This window comes from Topomyia yanbarensis, chromosome 3 (assembly GCF_030247195.1).
Source record: "Topomyia yanbarensis strain Yona2022 chromosome 3, ASM3024719v1, whole genome shotgun sequence".
In the NCBI taxonomy this organism is placed as follows: domain Eukaryota; kingdom Metazoa; phylum Arthropoda; class Insecta; order Diptera; family Culicidae; genus Topomyia; species Topomyia yanbarensis.
Window position 1 is genome coordinate 273,020,695 of NC_080672.1, and position 21,535 is coordinate 273,042,229.

The 21,535-nt window shown below is 34.1% G+C and overlaps 1 protein-coding gene across 1 annotated transcript in view; it reads left to right on the forward strand.

The window, feature by feature from the left end:
- The first annotated feature begins 1,943 nt into the window (after nucleotides 1–1,943).
- Nucleotides 1,944–21,535, forward strand: part of LOC131689906 (facilitated trehalose transporter Tret1-2 homolog) — a 64,042-nt gene continuing 44,450 nt past the window's right edge. The window contains exon 1 of the mRNA XM_058975293.1: nucleotides 1,944–1,979. The gene's annotated coding sequence lies outside the window, so the exon portion shown is untranslated. The remainder of the gene's footprint in view (nucleotides 1,980–21,535) is intronic.

The window sequence follows — 21,535 nt, forward strand, 5'->3', positions numbered from 1 at the left end:
AATTATTTATTACTTCTATTGGTGTTACTTTGCCGTGATATGAACTAAAATATATAATAATAATTAGATCTGGGTACAATTTGGAATCTACTCACCTACCAATCTATGGTAAATCGTGTTTTAAAATGATACAACTAACGTTTGACCGTCGCACATAGGAGTAATAGATCGCAAAATCTGTCCGAAATTATTTAATTATTTATTTGTAACCGAAACTAATATTCAACTAATATTATGAATCAATAAAATTTCATTTATAGTAATGATTAAATTGTAATGATTGATTGTAATTGATCATTTGTAATGATTAAAATTTCATGTGTAGTTTTGTAAACATTTACAAGAGCTTCAACTGTATTTTTAAAACGACTTAGCTGGTGCCGGAGCACTTTAGAGCTCTCTGGTGTGCAGTTTAATAAAGTCATCATTTTGTTTCCCCGAATTGCAACAGTTCATTGAGCGATTGATTAACACCCCTAACCCCAAGCCTCATAATTATTCGTAGCGCTATTATGAGTTTCTATATCTCCACTGTTCTCCAATAGATCGGAAATTTTTTGACACGTATGGGTAGCCCCTAGTTTGTAGATATGTTTAGATGCTACGAGATTAAATTGGCTTTACGATTAATTTTGAGGCTTGGCGCTCCACGTAACTTTTTCGGGCTACATACGTACAAAGTTCAGTGGCGTAGCCAGAAATTTAGTAGCAGACGGGGAGGGGGCAGGCACGTAGCCAGAGGGGGGGCTAGGGGGCTAAAGCCCCTCCCGAAATTTTTCAAAAATAAATTTATAAAACCGGCTACTTTTAACAAAATTTGTTGCTGATTTGGTTTGAACAAATTATTGAGAAAAAGTTGAAGAAGGCTATTTATAACCACCAAAGCCAATGGTCACGTAATTCAGTGTACTTTATGCTTTTGCTCGAGCCAGTGCGAAGCGAACGACAAAAATAGTAACTTTTATATTGTGTCTGAAGAATAAAATAAACTGTTACTATAATTGTTGCTGTAGTAATCTATCGAGATCAGTGAGTAGCAGAAGCAAGAAGTGTTGCTCCAGCCAAATACGGTGATTATAAAATTATTGATGATTCGCATAGGACCGAGCATTCATAATGTGGAACATTTCCTAAAGGTGTAAATGGAGGTTAGACTTTCGGAAGCCGCCTTTATCGAGTTCTACGATGTCAGGCATTTAGCGCTCAACAAATTAGCACAGACGAAACCATTCATTTCGATCAACTTAAAACACATGGTTGTGTGTGAGAATGCTATAATTGAAATCCTCCTATATATGGACGATAAGAAAATCAATGTTCCTCTACAAGATCGGATACCGCTTACTCGCAGATTAATGTCACATTTGGGAGAAATGGAATCCATTCGGATGGGCAATTATTGAGGGCGAGAAGCAAGGAATCAGATATTCGCGAACATAAAGACAGCAACTACGATGATGACACGGAAATGTACAATAGCGAGATAGAAATGAACAACTCCCCCCCAAGACATAGTTGGTGAGGAAAAAAAATATTTCCTCGCCTCGTAAACAGGTGTCCACGTGCAATGACTAAGCGCTTGCGCGAGATCTGCCAGACAAATATTTAAACTCGTTATATTAATTTTGTTGTTTACATAAGGAAATATATAACAGACCCACGACCCCGTTTGTTATTTTTAAACGATAAGTTTTTGAATTACACACAATTTTGAATTTCTGTATTAGGACAGCGCACACTGTGCACTCTGTATTGTGCTACACAAAAAGTATTTCAATTTGTCTGAGAACGATTAAGCCGAGAAGACAGTTTTTTTCGCGTCATTAAACCGCAATACCATTTTTATTGACGCTTCATTTCAATTTACGAGTAATTCGTTCCGTACTAATACACTGTTAATCCATAAATCCGTGATATCTGCAAAAAACGTGTAAAAGAAAATTCTTTTAAAAGTGAACCGGTCAAAAAGTGGTAAAACAGTAAGCAATCACAAAGGGCGGCTAAAATGTTGGGACTGATGGAATCTACAAGCCAATAAGTTTGGATAAGTGTTTCGATTTCATGTCTTCAGTATGTGACAGTCTTTCATTCTGTTTTTGCTCGTCATGGAATAAAATGAGAGAGATATTCTTAAATAAGTGAGAAAAGAGAGGAAAAAAATCAACCAATCGAAATCGATTCAAGATCACTTTTCTATCTTTTATCTTTTATACACTCACCACGAGTGCTTTCGGAATTGCGCTCCGATCTTCTCATTTCGTCTTCGTTATCCGTACAACTTTGATGCGTTAGGTGCAACAACTTTAATTGAAATTTTTTCCCAAATAGTGGTAAAACAAACCTGTAATCAGACAAACATTACAACTTTCTTCAAGAAGTTATACATCTCTTCCCATTTTGATGATGATTGACAACTCTAAAAGAAAGCCTCTTCGGCAAATTAGATGTAAGTGCGATGTGTTCTCTTCCATGTGTCGGAAGCAAGTGATGCTGAAATTATTAAGCTTATAAGTTTAAAATTTCTAGTTATTTTGGTGGTGTCATCAATGTTATATTTACCAAATTTTACGTAAATTAGAAGCATTCGTTAATCAGTGCAAACTAATTTTCTTTCGATTTGTGAACAAGTTCTGAGCAGTTTCGCTTAGTAGATTGAATTCTGGGTAGTTTCCATTAGTAGATTAAATCATTGAAATATATATATATATATATATATATATATATATATATATATATATATATATATATATATATATATATATATATATATATATATATATATATATATATATATATATATATATATATATATATATATATATATATATATATATATATATATATATATATATATATATATATATATATATATATATATATATATATATATATATATATATATATATATTAGACCTCTCCACACTTTGAAAAAGTTTTGAAATATACATCGGTCAGCTCAAATTTTTGTGCTAGGTGTGAATTTAAGAACTTTCGCCAAAAATGGCTTAATTTGGACATGATTTAGAGGTGTCTCCAATCAAAAATCGTGTTTTTGCTATGTTTCCGTAGGAAGATCACTTACACTCTGATTTAATAGGCCCTACATGCCCACATATCATCAAAGGTTGATCCTTAGACATATCTTAACATGTTTTAACAGGTGAACATAGCTCTAATCGCAATAGAAAATTTGTTAACTGGATTTTTATATAGAAAAGAATACCGAAACCAAGAAAAAATACTACTAATTTTCCTAGGTTTTGATAGACAATAAAATTATCTTCTTAAGTTTAAGTTTTTGGTGATAATCTGATGTATACAGTGCCACCTAGCGGCGAAAATGTGAGCAAGAGGGTTTTCTCCATGTAAATTGTCGAAAAATCCCATACAAACTTCAAGCACGTTGGTCCGGTAGCTAGACTTGTTCGATTTGGCTCAAATTTGGAGCAGACACTCCTGGTGGGACTAGGAATCGACTCAGGGGTGGGCCGATGGGGGTAATTTTTTTCTGTCACTCTGATATATATATATATATATATATATATATATATATATATATATATATATATATATATATATATATATATATATATATATATATATATATATATATATATATATATATATATATATATATATATATATATATATATATATATATATATATATATATATATATATATATATATATATATATATATATATATATATATATATATATATATATATATATATATATATATATATATATATATATTACATTGTCCATAAACCAATGAATTCCAATGAAATTTCCGAAATAAAACCTTCAAATGTTCAATAATATAAACTTAATTTAGGTCTTCTCTTTAAATTCTTCTCAAGTTCCAACGGTTTTGCAAGATCGCTGAAAGTCAATAAAGCTAAGGTTCTTATTCTTGCTTCGTAGTGAAATCAGTAGTTTTTTGCACTCACTTTACATTTTGACTTTAACTATAGATTCAGGGACCTAGGAAAATCAGTCTACGATATTTTTAATTCGTAAGTCTAATGATATAAAAAGTATCTAAAAAGAATCTACTTATATAGATAAATAAATAGATAGTTATTCTCATTTGCCAGATAATATTGTCGAAGACAGTCTTTAACCCATTCTCCATGAGAGTAAAATGAAAAAAAACCTGGTTTAATCCACCTAGTGGTGCAATTGTGTCTTTCTCATTTGTCCAAACTACGATTTCATGGCATGGCGGATCAAGGAGGAAGATCCGGGGGGTCCGGACCCTGTCGAAAATTTTCAACGCGTTAAGAAATTTTAAAATAGTTTTAATTTTAAAGTAGCAACTCCTACCTAAGCCTTTATAGGTCAAAAAAATTAGGTTGACGATTTTTAGAGTGATTGCATAACCTTTCTATATGAAAAAGGCAAAATATGCCAGTCTAAAAAAGTCAATTTTTGTCAAAATTTTCGTTTCGAGCTTTCATCAAATCTCAACGTTTTATGCATCTTAAAGCCATTTGGCATCTAAAATGCAAATTCGATTTTGAAATTTTCCCTTACTCCCCCCTTTGAGAAATTTTCATTTCAGTTTATATGGGAATTTGCTGTGTGGTCGCACTCTTCAACCCGTAACTCCGGAACCGGAAGTCCAATCAATAAAAAATTCAATGGCGGCCGATGGGAAGGTTGTACCTTTCATTTGAGACTAAGTTTGTGCAAATCGGTCCAGCCATCTCTGAGAAACAGAGGTGACATTTTTTCCACATACACACATACACTCACACTTACATACACACAGACATTTTCCGATCTCGACGAACTGAGTCGAATGGCATATGACACTCGGCTCTCTCGGCCGGGATTAGGTTGACGATTTTTAGAGTGATTGCAACTTTCTATATCAGAAAGGCAAAACATGTGTTTTTCTCAGGATTGTTATGATTACAACCTAATCAGTATCATTTAAATTAAAAATTTCATAAAGTTGAGTTAACGCAAACTTCGGATGAAGTCACAGAACTAGTAATAGTAGCAAGACGCCTGATCATGAAAATATGAGTTAAACCTATTTTCCGCATCCACAAATCGCCTGCCTTATCAGAAGGTTTGAAGCAAATTCCGACATTTACTTTGTGCGGACATCCTTTGCAACCGTAAATTTGGATTTCACATTGATATATTCCTATCCATGGAGATAACCTTGACGTTGGTTTCGTTCTCCTGATTAGCAAATGCGTGTAAAGTTTCGTGAGACGGGTTTTTGGATATTTTTCTACACCTTGTAAACGTGTAATCTAGACGTAGCATTTTCAAGCAGCCCTAAATACTTTGAACTCTTGAAAATTCATTTTTGTAACGAGAGAAATTTCTAAATTAATAATAATCAAATTCGTCGATGCACTATAGCCTTTCTTGCAACAGACAACATACTTTTAGGGTTTTTTAGTGTCTATTGCCTTAGTTTTGGAATAGTTTTCACTTTTCATAATTACGTTCAGTTTCCAGTGACTATCTCAAGTCATCAGAATTAATACATTTATGCAATAATTTTTAAGCCCCTCCCGAAACAAAATCCTGGCTACGGGCCTGGGAGGGGGGTGATAATCGTTGTTTTTTCGAAAACTAAATTAAGCTAAAAGTTAATGTAAGTTGGATATATTAGTGAAAGTTCAGAAACAAAATATATCAATAAAGTCAAAGAAATACAAAGTGCAATTTTAAATGCTCAAAAACTTTTCTAACGGTCAAGATCACATAATTTCGAAATCATCAGCTTGAAGGTTTAACAACTTCGAAGAAGCTTTCCAACATCAAAAGCTCATATTTTTATATAATAATTTTGGTGATGAAAACTCCTATGAGTGATTAGGGATAAGTAATTCTTTAAAAATAGTAAGAGATTTGGTGCCTTCAGCAAAGTTGTTTATAATGTCATTTTAAAAAAAAACTTTGTAGAAAATATGAAGGCTACATAAATGCAACCCTAGTAACAATTGAGGTTTTATGGTAGTTTTACAGCCACTCATAAAACTTAGATTGCACTTGTAGCATGTTATAAAACTTCATTTGTTACTTGGGAATATATCGATATACAAAACAATATTCAAGAAATTTTCTTAAAGCCTGTTCTTTTCAATAAAACTTTAGAGACCTTGTAAGCAATGTGAATTTTATTGCTTATACACAGCAGAAGAGATTTATCAATTACAGTAAGATCAGAATAACTCATTTTTAAAGTTTTGTTTCACATATAGTCGGTGTTAAGTCAGACCGGACCGAGTCGCAAAAACTCAAAAAATGAAATAACATAGCGCTGGATAAATAATTTCTTCAGCTACATTCAACTTTTAGCTGATTTGAAATATGTTGCAATGAGCAAGAAATATAGCGAAAATTAATTTCAAATGATAATATAAAGGATGCTGCGATTCAAACTTTAAACTCGTTTTTCTCGAAACCAATACAATGTCACTTAGTTTGGTCTGACTTAACACCGACCATATAGTCTAATATATTTTGCCACATTCAACAAAGTTGTTTGAAATAGCATTTTCGAAAATTTTGCTGAAGGCATTGACTCTCGAGCTAAATTTGTTTGAAGAAAATATACTTCATAATTACTTCTAGGATGATTAACCTACAAAATTATTTTATTAGAAGATACTAAACTTCCCAAGTTGACAGTTCCAAAATAATGTGATCGTGACCGTAAACAATTTTTTTTGAGCAGCAATTTTACTTTTCTTCGCTATCAAAGCTCGCAAATCCAAAACGAGTCCTCGTATACAACATTTTATTACACCATGTAATTGAACACTCAAATATTTTGAAATTTCACAAATATTTTGAAATTACACAACAAAACTCAAATGCTCCTAAAATCCGATCCTGACCAAACGCAAAATAGTAATTTTCCGTCATTTTCCTTCTATTTTAACAATATTATTATCGCTGTAAATCACATTGAGGTTTTATGTCAACTCTACGCATTCTCATAAATATACATTTAAGCAAAAATTTAAAATTATCCGATTTTTATCGGTGAGGAAGTTTGTTTTAAAGACAATCAACCTAATCAAACTTCGCTTCATATTCGAAGTATAACCCCCTGGCTACGCCACTGACAAAGTTCAAAAGCCTCCGAATCGCGATGAACCCCAAAATACATTCAGCTCTTGACGAAATCGCACTGTCTCGTCATGGATGACGAGATTGATGTAAAAGCCGATTTTCGGCAACTTTCTGGGCTCATTGCCTTCATTGCTCGTCAAAGGTTCGACGTTCCTGAGAAAGCTAGAAAGCAGAAAAACTCTTAGTTTGCTACAAAATACACGATTGGCAGGGAATTTGCTAGTGTGGAAAGCGGGGCACCACGTTTGTCACACAGATTTTTTTTCGTAAAATTGAGTAATTAATAGTATAACGTTCATTTTTAAGCGTTAAATTCATTGTAACATGTACATTTGAGCATATATCAGTATTGGATCCCCAGTGACATTAAAAACTTTTTATTTTCGTTCCAACGTTCACAAAATCGGAAATAATCACAGTATAAGTGAAAATAATGCTTATAATTGCACATTAAGCCAACAATTACAAAAAAAGTTACTATAGCTTGCGCAAAATCTGAAAAAAAAAATTCTTGCTGATTTTATATGGAAAATCAAAAAATCGTGAAAAAGTGAGCTTATCCTAAATATATTAAATCAAAAACTAAATATACTAAATAAGAAATTACATCAAAAATCAAATTTTAGAATTTTTAGTTTTGGCCAAGAATGTATTCTATTTACTCCTCTGTGCCCGGTGTGGAATAATCAGATGATTGACATCCGGAAATGCGCTTGCACATACTTCAGGTATCAAAAGATGCCTCTTCTGAAATGGAACATTTTCGCTGCTGTGAGGATGACACTGAGGAATAGTTTATAGTTTTTCCTATTATTGTTGTTTGTTTTCTTTTGTGTATTAAACTGGGTCGGGATGAACTGTTCGTTGTTTCTTGTATTTACATATGTGATGATACTAATAAGAGGCCATTCATATACCACGTGGACAATTTAAGGAAGGGTAGGGGTCACGAGAAAGTCCACGCTTGTCTATGGGGAGGGGGGTGGTCATGTTGGAAATGTCCACGTGGACTTACCATTATATTTTTGTCTTTTATAAGAAAATGAAATAAATGTGTATTGTCATTAGTGAGTGCGCTTAGAGTGGTCAGAGTTTTCCTATGTACCATCCAAATAAGACCCCTCGTTAAAGCTGGTTCACAGTCAGAGTGTCAGCTCTATAATAAAAATCAAAGCGAGACTTTGAGTAAGACCGCCGTCGATCTTTGCGTCGTATCTATGACGATATGTTACTGTGAAAATATTAATCGATTTTACAGCTGTAAAATAACAAACCTTGAAGTACTTATAGTAGTAAGTAGTCGATAGTAAGTGAATAGATAATTTATTTTTTTCACTAAGGGGCCGTACACTAATTACGTAAGGCTTTTTAGAGCTTTTCAACCTCCCCCCAGATAAGAGTTCGTAAGATTTGGGTGAACTCCCCCTCCCCCTACATAAGATCTTATCATGATTATCGTAATTAAAAAATCAAATTGTTAATTCATCAAATGATAAGATAGTGAAAACGATATGTATAGAATTATTACAAGAAAACTCATGACAAAATTTAACTGTAATCATCTGCAGAATTTTAATTGCATGCCAATCTCGCCCAGTAGAAAGAATAACTGTTGTCAGATGTTCAGTAACTGCAATTTGATCCACATGATCTGCTTTGCTATATTCCACTTCCTTTGAATCTATTTTCTTGTGATGTAGAATTTAAAAGAGTTTATAATTTCTTCTGGCATGAATTTATTCTGAGTTCCAGCTATGATGCTTATCGTACGCATAGCTCCGAGTTAACCATCTTCGAATTTTCTTGAATTAAAATACAGTTCACACTCTGGAAATATTCGACACTGAAGATCTTTGACAAACGCATGTTGGGACATTTTCCAGATACCTTGCGGGTTTGAATCGAACGCTTGAAAAGAACAAAGTCGGTTTAACAACACGAAGGGTATGAACACTTCTTAACTTGTAAGGCATATTGTGACTCCAGTTCCCGAACAGAACAATGTACAACCAAGAGCCAAAAAATTACTCATATTGTTTGATATACAAGGATTATATGGTACAAATGAAAATAGTTCCCTTTTCTTATTAAAAAGAATATTTTCCTTATGGATTTAATTTTTTAAACTTGCTTTATGAAACTACGTAAGAAAGGACAAACTCTTCCCCCTCAGATAAGAATTTGTAAGATATTTTGAAACTCCCCCTCCCCCCATATGCCCTTACGTAATTAGTGTATGGCCCCTAATATGGATAATTAAAAAAAATTAGAATATCTATAACGACTGCTATATGATCCATCGTGTTCTATGGAATCTTGTACAAGGGCTTTGCACTATATTTTGCGTACGAATCAAGTGAAGGTTCAATTCAGCGCACCTTTTATTTTCAATTGCAACGTAAATTACCTATTTAGGATACAAACCGATCTGCAACAGTTCTGGTTATCCCAAAAAAAGCGATTCAGTTGTACTATTTATTCAGTCTATTCAGTGATCATATTATGCATTCTGCGTAACGATTCCACACCATGTTTACATACTGCACAAGAATTTTTCCAACCTTGTTGTAACCATAGCATTGTGTAGCCATCAAATAATCACTGATGCCTATTAACGAGGGGCCAGCAAAAGCATACTATTATTGAGTTCACCGGTTCACGGTTACTGAACCATGTTTTCTAAATATTTTGTATGGGACAGGAGCGGATCCAGAAAAAAAAATTCGGAGGGGGTCCGAAATTTTGATGTTGAAATGTTCTTTGTACGATACGTAATGTTTAATACCCTCATTTAATGCAAATCAGTTTCGGTGGTTGAATCTGGTTTGGAATGATTTTGAATTTAGAACCAATTTAAAATAGAAACTATTTTAAAATTTCTCAAGAAGTTAAAAATTTTCGGGGGGGGGGGAGGGGGTCCGGACCCCCAGGACCCTCCTTCTGGATCCGCCACTGGTATGGGACATAGTAGTCTTGAGTTTATCCAAATACAAATATATTTGTAGTTGGTTTATCTTTGGTCAAAGTGCCTATAACATGGCAACTATCATTAAAAAAAATCAGAAGAAATCGTGCGAAACGAAATTCGAGAATAAAATTCTATCGGAATCATTTGATTCAATATTCTGTAATTAATACTAAATACTACTTATTTTGCATTTGAAAGCTTGTGGTTAAAATTACGAGCCAATTCATAAATTCATAGGTTACTTCAATTTTATGTGATTATGATGAATCTTTAAAACGTAAATATAAATGATTATAATTTCGTTCAGAGATGAGATATTTCCATGACAATTTCGTGAAAGACGAAAGAAGTGGATGATATTTTGTGGTTGAAGTTTGAACGTTTTTCATTGGCGATTCTACGTTGAAACCGCCCACAGATAGCGCTGGAAGTGTTGTTGATTTGATTCTGTTTTGTCATAGTGCATATATTTTCTGTAAACATTGGTAAAAAAATGACTTTTAAACACCAAATCACCGATCAATTTGTTGATAATTGTTTATGACAATGAAGGAAACCCATCATTTTATAAGATGATGAGTTAACATCTTGCGACAAGGGTGTAAAACATAGTGGTTTCTAATATTATTCGCAGAGCTATATGTGTGCTGTCCCGAAATGTGATTTGTTCAGCACCGTACCCGATCAGAATGAAATAACAAGATTATAACAGAATGCAAACTTCGTAACATATCGTGTTATAAATTTGGTCTCGTTAGTAGTTAAAATAACAGAAAATTATTACAAGTAACAACGGGAGATATAGTTTTGAAATATTCTTGTTATGCGTTTCTGATCGGGTAGCCGCCACAACATCATTTCACGTTCCTCCTAAGTTAAGCTAAACCTTCATGAGATGGTGTAAATTCATGAAACTCTCCGGATCACGCGAGGAAAGAATAGGGTGATGTGCCTATTATGGCAGTAGAGCCTATTGTGACCCTATTTCGTATCCCTTGGTTTCGAACCAAGCATATGAGATAATGACAATATCGATTTGGCTAAAACAGGTGTGCAAAAAAAGCTCAAGTTATATTCTTTATTTGTTGTGCACATACGTATTAAGAACTATCCACTAAATCCAACTTTTAATTAAAACAAAATCACCTTATTGAAATATCTGCTGATCCGCCTCACTCGCGTAGTGAACCGAAACAGGACGCAACGGCGCTTAGCAAAATAAACACTTTCGAGCCAGCATTTACCGCCTCATATCTCGTTATTCCGGCACAAATATATTAAATATTGCACTGATACATACCTTTATTTTAGCTGGAGAACCTTTTTACGATTATTTCACTTTAAAAGCACTCGTCAAACACTAGAATAGGCCTAGTGTTATAATAGGATAAAACTAAATACAGGGGTTCCTATTATTGGCATGTTTTGCTGATACACTACCACAATCAAAACCAACTTTTTGCATCCATCATACAGAAAAGAATCACCAGTGCGGCCAAACCAAAACATGAACTTGAAAACATAATGTTATGCAATTTCAGGTATAAGTAATCAATTATTTCAAGTTATTCAACTAATTGTTGATCGCAGATATTTTATTTTCATCTGCACATACAATTTGGATCGGGAGGAAGTAATGTGTGATGTGAACTTTATATTCCAGTTGTTAACTTTCGCATGGTTATTTCCTGCATGCGCAGTTCTGGGCGCTCTTCTACTAACAGCTGATGAGTTTCTTTCGTGTGCGTAATGTTGACGTTTGTTTTGATCGGCTGAAAAAAGCAGAATAATTCGTTTTACAAATATCGCGTTGGCGTCCATGATCTGGATACCTAGTTAGAATCGACGCAAATGAAATATGAGGCATTGCGTTTCAACTAGATTGTTTTTCGATGAGGTGGAAATCGGCACACACATGATGCGATAATTGGAACGTTCAGGTGGGAATAGATGCACAGAATAGAACATTTATTTTCATTTATGCTGAAAATTGAGACAATTCTGCCAAATAAGCATTATACAGATGTTTAAGAAACAGTGCACTGATACTTTATTCTGAAAAAGGTTATAGGTAATATGGCTTCTTTTTAAGTTGTTCAAAAAATAGTGCGACCCTCTCCATAATGGTGCCAAAATAGGCTCATCACCCTATATCCGGCTAATTGGATCATAAACAGCCGATCCTTCTCTCTGATAGGCTTAACAGAATCTCCTACGTAGTCCAAAATATTGGCACTAATTGGGTCTCGGTTTCCAGTAGAAACTTTATTTATGGAAAGTATGTTTATAACCACCATAATACCCCCATTTCATTTCGCCGAAATGTATGAACCAAATAGCTTCAAATGCCAGTAATTTCAGAATAATTGCAAATAAAACAAATTTTCTTACCCGTTTCATTCATATTTTGGTACTGGTAAGCTTTTTCCGAGAAATAGAAAGTTTTTGTTGGAAGCTATGACTCACTTGCGAGTGAAAAAACACAAACTGTATCACTTTGCAAGTTCATGAATTGAATCATAGGTGTCGCATGACTAATTTTAGTTTTGTCGCAAATCGCCAATTGGTCTTCTTCGCCATAGTAGTCTAATACAAACGAAATTTTTTTGAAAACCCCCTTTTTTATGAAAATCCACGAGGACATCGTAGGGAGGGGGTAGGGGTACAAGAATTGTCCACACTTGTCCACGGAGGGGGAGGAGAGTGTTAAAAATGAAGGTTTATTGTCCACGTGGTATATGAACGGCCCCTAAGAAGACAAATGATTGTTTATTCACAATTCTTGATCCGCCTTTTGAATATATGGGTATAGACTAAGCGACATACACTAATCCTGGCCATCATTTTGACATCTTTATTCCCACAAATGTAGATTCCTTAAGTTCAAAGAGAAACTTTCGATTCTAAATTAATCGGAAGTAAATTATAAATTTATAATATTTTGACTTGTATTATTTTAGTTTTTAAACGATAATAAGTAAAGTAAAAAAAGTTTAGAAAATGATTAATTTTTTGACATTTCGTAAAGTTCCTGAATTACTGTTTCTTAAACAAACAGGGCCATACCAAGAATATTTCCATGTCAATTTATTTACATTCACCATTTTTTTAGTGGGATATTGTTTGATGGCGCTTGAGCAGCCATCTGTTGAACCTGATTGAATTCTCTTGTTTCAAGTTTTGGATAACACGAATATTTTAACTGTTAGGCTAGTGATGTAGGCTTTTGTTAAAGTTTCTGCCGACACGAATCAACTCTTGTCACAATGGAAGTAATAGCAACTGTATTCGCAATTATCAGCTAAATTAACAAAGGATCTAATGCCTTTAAGTAAAGGTCAAACGACGACGCATGCTAGGAGTACATGTGTGTGAATCTGGTTCCCTTGGCAATATACCTACGAATTTGCATGCTATTCAGTGATTTCTCGCGTGATAATTGATAGACCTGGTGCTGCATGTTGTTTAATATACGTCGTACTAAATACACTGGTATGCGGACCGATATACAGTGCTAGCGGAGTTTCAGCGATAAACTAGTATGAAAAGAGTAACCCACCACACAGTGAGACATTATCTAAAACAGTTCCTTCTAGAGGCCCCTTTTTGAATTTTCAGAAAAACAGGTGTGGACGTTTTTGAACGTTTATATCTTTTGATTTACTGAATGGCATTAATCATTTTTCCCGTTATTTTGTGGTAATGCTCACCCATGTATTAAATTTTGAAGTATGTAAGAGTTGTTTCAATATTGAAACTGATTTAAAAAAATCCAAAACGGCAAACCGTGAAAATTTCCAGCCTATCTGGGTTAGAGCCATAACTATGATGACCACACTTATGGCCATTTGACGCAAAATAAATATTTTTGCCAAAAATCCGTGACCAAAAGCATCTTTCATTTCGTGAAACAAAGCGGTCGCTACAGTTCTTTTCAAGTTGGAATCGTTAAGTCGCCAGTACCAATTTTACTAAAACATTGAATAATACAGAAACTGATCGATAATTAAAAAATAAAATAACAGAGATTAAAACCAGCTCTCACGTCACAAAAAACGTTATTTTTATAACACCGCAGTTCAAAAAAAATTAATCTTTGATGACTAATGCAGTAATGACCAGCTATTTTCCATTTTATGGTGTATTTTGGGCAAACAATATCGATACGCAAACCAAACAGTTTTTGTATCGATTACTATTAGTCGTGAATGTTGAGAGAGATGAAAGACATGAAATTTCTTACAAACTAATTAATTGCTCGGCCTACCATCTATGGAATGCGTACAAATTGGTATAAACAGCTTTGCTCCGTTGTCAAGAACCAATCTAATAACACAAATGGCCTGAAGAACAGTGAATTAACAGCGTTTGAAAGCAATGAATGCTCGAATCGAGGGCCCCAATTGTTGTCGTATCATTTGACCCAATGCGATGAATAAAGATGGCAGACGCTGCTCTAACCAATGGGCTTCAATTGGGTAAGGTGATAATAGAAACATGGCGAAAATAGGCTCATGACCCTATGAGTCTAACACCATGGTCGAGAAGATAGCACAACTTATTGCACTGTGCCCCCGCGACGGCCAATAAAATAGGGACAAACACATTCTTTCTTTTTAAGAAGCCAGTTTTAAAAAAAATCCTGCTTGTAATGTAGGTACACTATCATAGTATTGCATATGTATATTAATGACTAATTTAATTAAATATTATAAAAAATATTTGACGTTAACAGTTTGTCTCTAGCAGGTTAGTATTGGCTTTATAAACATTTGATTGTAGTTGTATTATATATTATATGAATAGCCGCTAAGCAAAATTGGAGTCTAGTCTAGTCTAGTCTAGTCTAGTCTAGTCTAGTCTAGTCTAGTCTACTCTAGTCTAGTCTAGTCTAGTCTACACATACACAGCCAATACATGTAGGGATCCTGGAAAATTGCAGGCGTTCGCGTACAATTTTACTTGTCGATATTATTGCTTGTGGTACATATGGTATGTAACACACTCATTAAAGCGGCCAGGCCAACCGTGCAGCGTAAAAAATGAAGATGATTCAAAATTATACGGGATTCAAATTATTCGTTTAATGAATGATTTAATCAACGTATTATTTTGAACCTCGAATAAGGAAGAAACGTGGACAACCGTACCGATCGTTTCAATTTGATGGGGGTTTGATAAATCGTTGGGAGTGACTTGGCTAGGAGGGTTAATGTCACTCCTTTTGTACTAAGTTCCTGGGATGGGGTAGAGGTTATTAGCTCTGTCCTGGCTAATGAGCCAAGGTTATAGCGCTTTTACTCGCTCTCTGAAATAATGATAGAGAAAATTATCGAAATCGGTTAAGTAGTACGGAACATAGAGTCAAAAAACTCTTAAAAATACAATCCAACAGAACAGAAAACCCGCGCGGCGTTCGTAGCGCGTTGACAGAAAACATGAACTTCATGCCCCCACTCGTACAACAACAATCGATGTATATTTCACAAACGACACTGAAAATCTATTGAGTAGTCACGATAGCCGCTAAGCAAAATTGGAATTAATAAAAATTTCAATATAAGTATTTCAAGCTTGTGTACTATGTACTCGGGCTCGTTGTCAAGTTGTGAGCTTGAATAGTGAAGAAAAGTGTAATAAATGCTCGATAGCTTTTTTGCGGTCACGATCATTTTTATTCGTCAAATTTCGATGTTAAGTAGCATTGAAGCATTTTACAACGTAAAAGAGCACATCTTCTGATATAATAATTATGGTGGTTAATCGTTTAGAGAATTTAATCTTCAAAAAAATTGAGCTCGAAACTTAATGTCTTCAGCAAAGTTTTCGAAAATGCTATTTCAAACAACTTTGTTGAAGACAGGAATGCTTTACATATTCAGAGTATCGAAATAGACTATATATAAAAGAAAACCTTTTAAACAAGTTATTCTGATATTACTGGATTTGATAAATCTCTTCCGCGGGTTACAAACAAAAAAAGTCACATTGCATTCAAGGTATGAGTCCCTAAAGCTTTCAAAAAAAGATGTATTGAAGAGAACTGGCTTTAAAAACATTTCCTAAATATTGTTTTATATCTCGATATGCTACATCCATATAGCCTTCATATTTTCGACAAAATTCTTTAAATGATATTATCAAGAACTTTGCTCACTAACCAGTTTTAAAGAGGTAATTTTTCACGATTACTTCTATGAGAATTAATCACTAGAATTTGTATATCAAAAGATTCGCTGTTTAAGTTGGAAAAGTTGTTAAACCTTCAAAGTTGATGATTTCGAAATAATATTATCTTCACTGATGAGAAAGTTTTCGAAAATTTGACTTTGACTTCATTGATATATTGTACAAGAAAACAATCTATGGAGGTATGAACAATGTTCTATATTGGTTTTCCTTATTTGTAGACTGGAATGGCATCTGTTAGTCTATTTATGCTTCTGAATTTTCAATAATTGATGAAACTCATTAAATTTCATCATTTAAAAAAAAATCAACATTTTAATCAACCTAAGGCCCTACCCCCTGCCCCCCGACAAAAAAAAAAAAAATTCTGGCTGCGCCACTGAAAACTGTGCAATATTTTAGTTTGATTGGAAATAATTGATCAGGGTTTGTGTCATTTGAACTACAGTATCGTTGTGCTGGTCGTTAAATTATCAGCAAACAAAAGTTTCGTGACTGGTTGTAGTGTCAAGTTTTGGGTTGATACAAAATAAGTTATGAAAAGTAAGACATTTTCAAACAAAATAATTAAAACGACTGACTTCCATTATGTATACGAAGGATACTACCCAAGATGTAGCAATGGAAAGGCTGAAACGTTTATTGTTTTAAGAGGTTATATACAAAGTTGGAACTCAAAAAATCTAAAAAAAAATTATTGAATATTCTGAAAGTACATACTTTTGAAAATATCTGTGCGAAATTTCAGCCGTTCGCAGCGCGTTGGTTCTTCCGCGTATGAAGTTAACACAAAACTTCAAACGCAATTATCTCGGAACTAATTTGTTTGAAAAGTACCGTTGCGGTGAACGTGATATCGCAAAAACTATTCAACCGATTTTCATATTTTTTTTGTTTGTATTGTTTGTATTTACATTCTCGTGTACTTGAATGGTTCCTTTTTCATCCAAAATCTTTTTATTCTTGCCATGAATCTTTGTTTAAAATTTTGAACACCACAAAACTCAATTTTTTGGTTAACACGTCTTTTTTCCACGATTTTTTACATTTCTTATAAAAGAAATGTATAGAATTCGCTCAAACTTTCAAGATTTTTTCCGAGGCCCGGAGGGCCGAGTCTTATATACCAATCGACTCAGCTCGACGATTTGGGACAATGTCTGTGTGTGTGTGTGTGTGTCTGTGTGTGTGTGTATGTAACGGACAAATTCTCATTCGTGTTTCTCAGCAATGGCTGAACCGATCTTATCCAAACCAATTTTAAATGAAAGAACTAAAAAACAGTATGAACGCTATTAATTTGTTTTTGATTCTGATGTTTAGTTTTTAAGATATGAATGTTTGAATGCGTAAAAATGGCGTTTTTTGCAGTTTTTTTAAATTATCTGCCGGAATTGACAATACAGATTACCAATTTATATGTTTTTAGACAGCTTTAACGAATACCTTTCGAACAAGCTATAGATTGTTGAAATCGGACTATTATCAAAAGAGATATTAAACATTAAATACGGACGAAAGATTTTTATCATTTTCCATTGCCAGAAATATGACCAAAAACATGTAATCTATTATTAACGCCAAAACGGCTTATTTTAGGTCAACAGTATCTTCGGAGAATTTAATGGAGGTAATATGCCCTTTCTTTTGGTATTGTGCTGTTGCTGATTAATCCCCCTATGAGTGAGATATTTTCACAAATTTTCTTGGAAGTGATTATATCGAAATGATGCCTTCAGCAAATTTGTAGCTCTTACTTTTGCGAATAACTTTACTGAAGACTTCAAATATCTATTTTGAATACTTTAAAAGTTATGGCTTGTTGTTTGTGGATTACTCTTCGTCGCCTATTTATTGTTCAATATAGTAATAATCCATTGAAATAAGCCAAACATTATTTCGATAAATCGAATTTTGTATTTCATTTTTCTATCTACAACCGCTAGAAATAATCACCGAACATTTCCAAGTTGTCTGGAAGGAACTTGATAACTTATCAGTGCAAAAATGTTCATTTGTGCGAACCTTCTGACTGCAATTTTTCTAACTTATGACCATCGGATCGATCTGAAACCTTTCGGAAAATGAAAAGCGAAATAAATAACTCCAAGCAACGGCGTAGCCAAGAGAAGGTTTTGGGGTTTAACACCATACAGCCCCCCCCCCCACCACACCAAAAAAAATATTGGATTGGAGTTGAAAATTTATTGATGCTGACTGATTTAATTCAATATTACAATAACAATTATCTGATCCGTAGATTGATAACCTGTTGTTGTAAACATCATGAGGACTTTTGATAAATTGTCGGAATGGGGTCCTGATATGTAACTAATCTATTGATCTTGATTTCACAGTTGTCTAATAGCATCAATATCAAATTCCTGCCTGAAAACATTCCAATAGAAAATTCCAGAGTTCTGTAATCAATCATAATCCTCAGATTGATTTTCAAATTTTCAGCTTTTTTCCTACGCAATATTACGAAAGCTTATTAAACAATTTTTCCTAATAAGTTTGTGAAAATTATAAACTATTTGAAATTTTTTAATAGTTTTATTTTTTATTCAACCGTGATTTTTTAATAAATAGTGACCATCGCTTCACAACGTAGTCTATTTTTCATGGCTTGCGGTGAGCACGATCTCTCGAATTGCTGAACTGAAAATTATGGAATAGAAATTAATTTTTAGTATTCTTTACAGACCCGCTGGTGCCCCAAGACGATTTCGCTAGATTTTTAGAGCACTGTGCACTAGACTGCCCAGAAAAATGATGAATTTTTGAAAACTCCGGCCCACCCCTGAGTCGATTCCTAGTCCCACCAGGAGTACTTGTACCAAATTTGAAGCAAATCGGACAAGTCTAACTACCGGACCAACGTGCCTGATTGGATTTTTCAACAATTTACATGAAGAAAACTCACTAGCTCGTATTTTCGCCGCTAGGGGGCACTGTATACATCGTATTATCACTGTAAGTGAAAATAAGAAATATATTTTAATTATCTACAACTTAGTCGAAGACTGCTAGTAAATCCGGCTATGTTAAAAGAAGTTATTAAACTTTTAACGAAGTGATGTCTGAGTCAGTTTTGCATGGGGCCTAGCAATGCATGGTTGTGTATCAGCACTCGAGTCCCGCGAACTATATATTTTTGTGAAATAATGGTTAGATTTAGCCGAATAGTATGTTTACAAGAATTATAGTAAATAATACGAGTTATGTTTTGGTTAGAAAATTTTAGTTCCATCTGTGACCGCATAGAGGGCGCCACTACTAACTTTTCATAGAAGAGAGATAGAGTATCAAGATGTTCAGAAGAAATACTGAAAAATGCCTATTCTATAACTTTGTAGAAGACACCAAATTTCTATCTCTCTCCGTTGAAAAGTTAGTGTTGGCGCCCTCTATGCGGTAACAGGTGGAACTAAAATTTTCTAATCAAAGCATGACTCGTAATATTTACTATAATTCTTCTGAACATACCATTGAGCTAAACCTAACGATTATTTCACAAAAAGTTCGTGTGAATCGAGTACTGATACACAACCATGCGCTATTAGGCCCCATGCAAAACTGACTCAGACATCACTTCGTTAAAAGTTTAATAACTTCTTTTAACAAAGTCGGATTTACTTGCAGTCTTCGACTAAGTTGTAGACAATTCAATTATCCTTCTTATTTTCACTTACAGTGATAATACGATGCATACAGTGCCACCTAGCGGCGAAAATGCGTGCTGATGGGTTATTATTGAAAATTCCCATACAAACTTCAGGCCCGTTGGTCCGGTAGTTAGACTTGTCCGATTTGCTTCAAATTTGGTGCAAGTACTCCTGGTGGGACTAGGAATCGACGCAGAGGTGGGCCGATAGGGGCTATTTTTTTCCTGTCACCCTACTGTGCACCCAGTGCATTAACGCAAGTGACGGAAGGTTATCGAAAAGTTTCGTGAAAATGAAAATTCCAGTAATGATGATGATTTTCGCAAACGGTTCGTTTTCGTGAGGTTTTTATTTGTTCTTTTGCATTAGGATTAGCGATAATAATTCAAATCAAGAATACTACTGGGAAGTCACCTTTAGAAAAAGTCGATGTCGAAGTAAAATTTGAAACTATGCACGCATGTACTTCAGAGATAGCGTGATATCAGGAGCTGCGATTTCATTTCAACGCTTTTTTTTGTGAAAAGGGCGATACTTACAAATGTAAACATAGGGCTTTTTTCTTACATGCGAATGAGGGCTTTGAAACGCAACAAATTAACCTAAAAATTTGGATTCTACGATACTGCTTTCTTAAACTACAGCAAAAAGTACAACAGGCGAAACTGTATTTTTGTTTGTTTATTTAAAGTTTCGCCCTCCATGCTCCATGCAAACAAACAGGGCGATACTTTTTTTGCTAGCAGTTTAGAGGCGAAACTGTTATTTTCGTATTTTTTAGGATTATCAAACTGATACCAGCTGTAAATAGTAACAATGATCTCTATTGAAAAAAGCCGGACGAAATCGGTGGTGTAAAACGGTAGTTATTGTAAAAAAACGTAAGGGCGATACTTCAATGCTGATAGATGGGACCGAAAAAGTAAACAATCGCCAAAGGGGCATTTTGTCAATTTCAATAGCAAAAACAAATTTTAATTTAATAATTTCAAATACTTTATATAGTTTTGGGTTTCGATCACTGAATCATGCAATCTAGGATGCAAAAAAATACAATAGTTCTTAAATAGGAAATAAAACCAAGTCTGGAAATATACACTGTTGATTTTCTTTGAATGGTATCACTGCTAGTATCGCCCTTTTCAAGAAAAAGCGTTGATTTCTTAGTTCTCAGTCGCGTTGGAAATTTGAGTAAAATATATACTTCAAATCGATTCAAAAAAAAAATGTTTTTTTTGTTTCAGTACAATATATAACCCCTTTAGGAAAATTCAGTTTTCCCACCACAATTTAGATATTTTATTAACAGAGCATTAACAATAATTCGTTGGTATGTCTATTTTAAGGGCCATTTTTTCACTTTCCCATTGATTTGGTTTGAGATTTCTAGCACTGATGTTGTCCTATGCTGATTTGAGCGATTCTCTGAGTCCTGCCACTATCCCATGTAGTATGTGTTATCAAAAACATCGCGAAGCATCAAGTTCTAAATGCTCTCAAACGATATAATATCCGAAGAGTGATAAGAGTTATAAGAAATGTCTCATCACACTGTTAGGTGGATTAAACACGTTTTTTATTGGGAAACCGATCCATTAC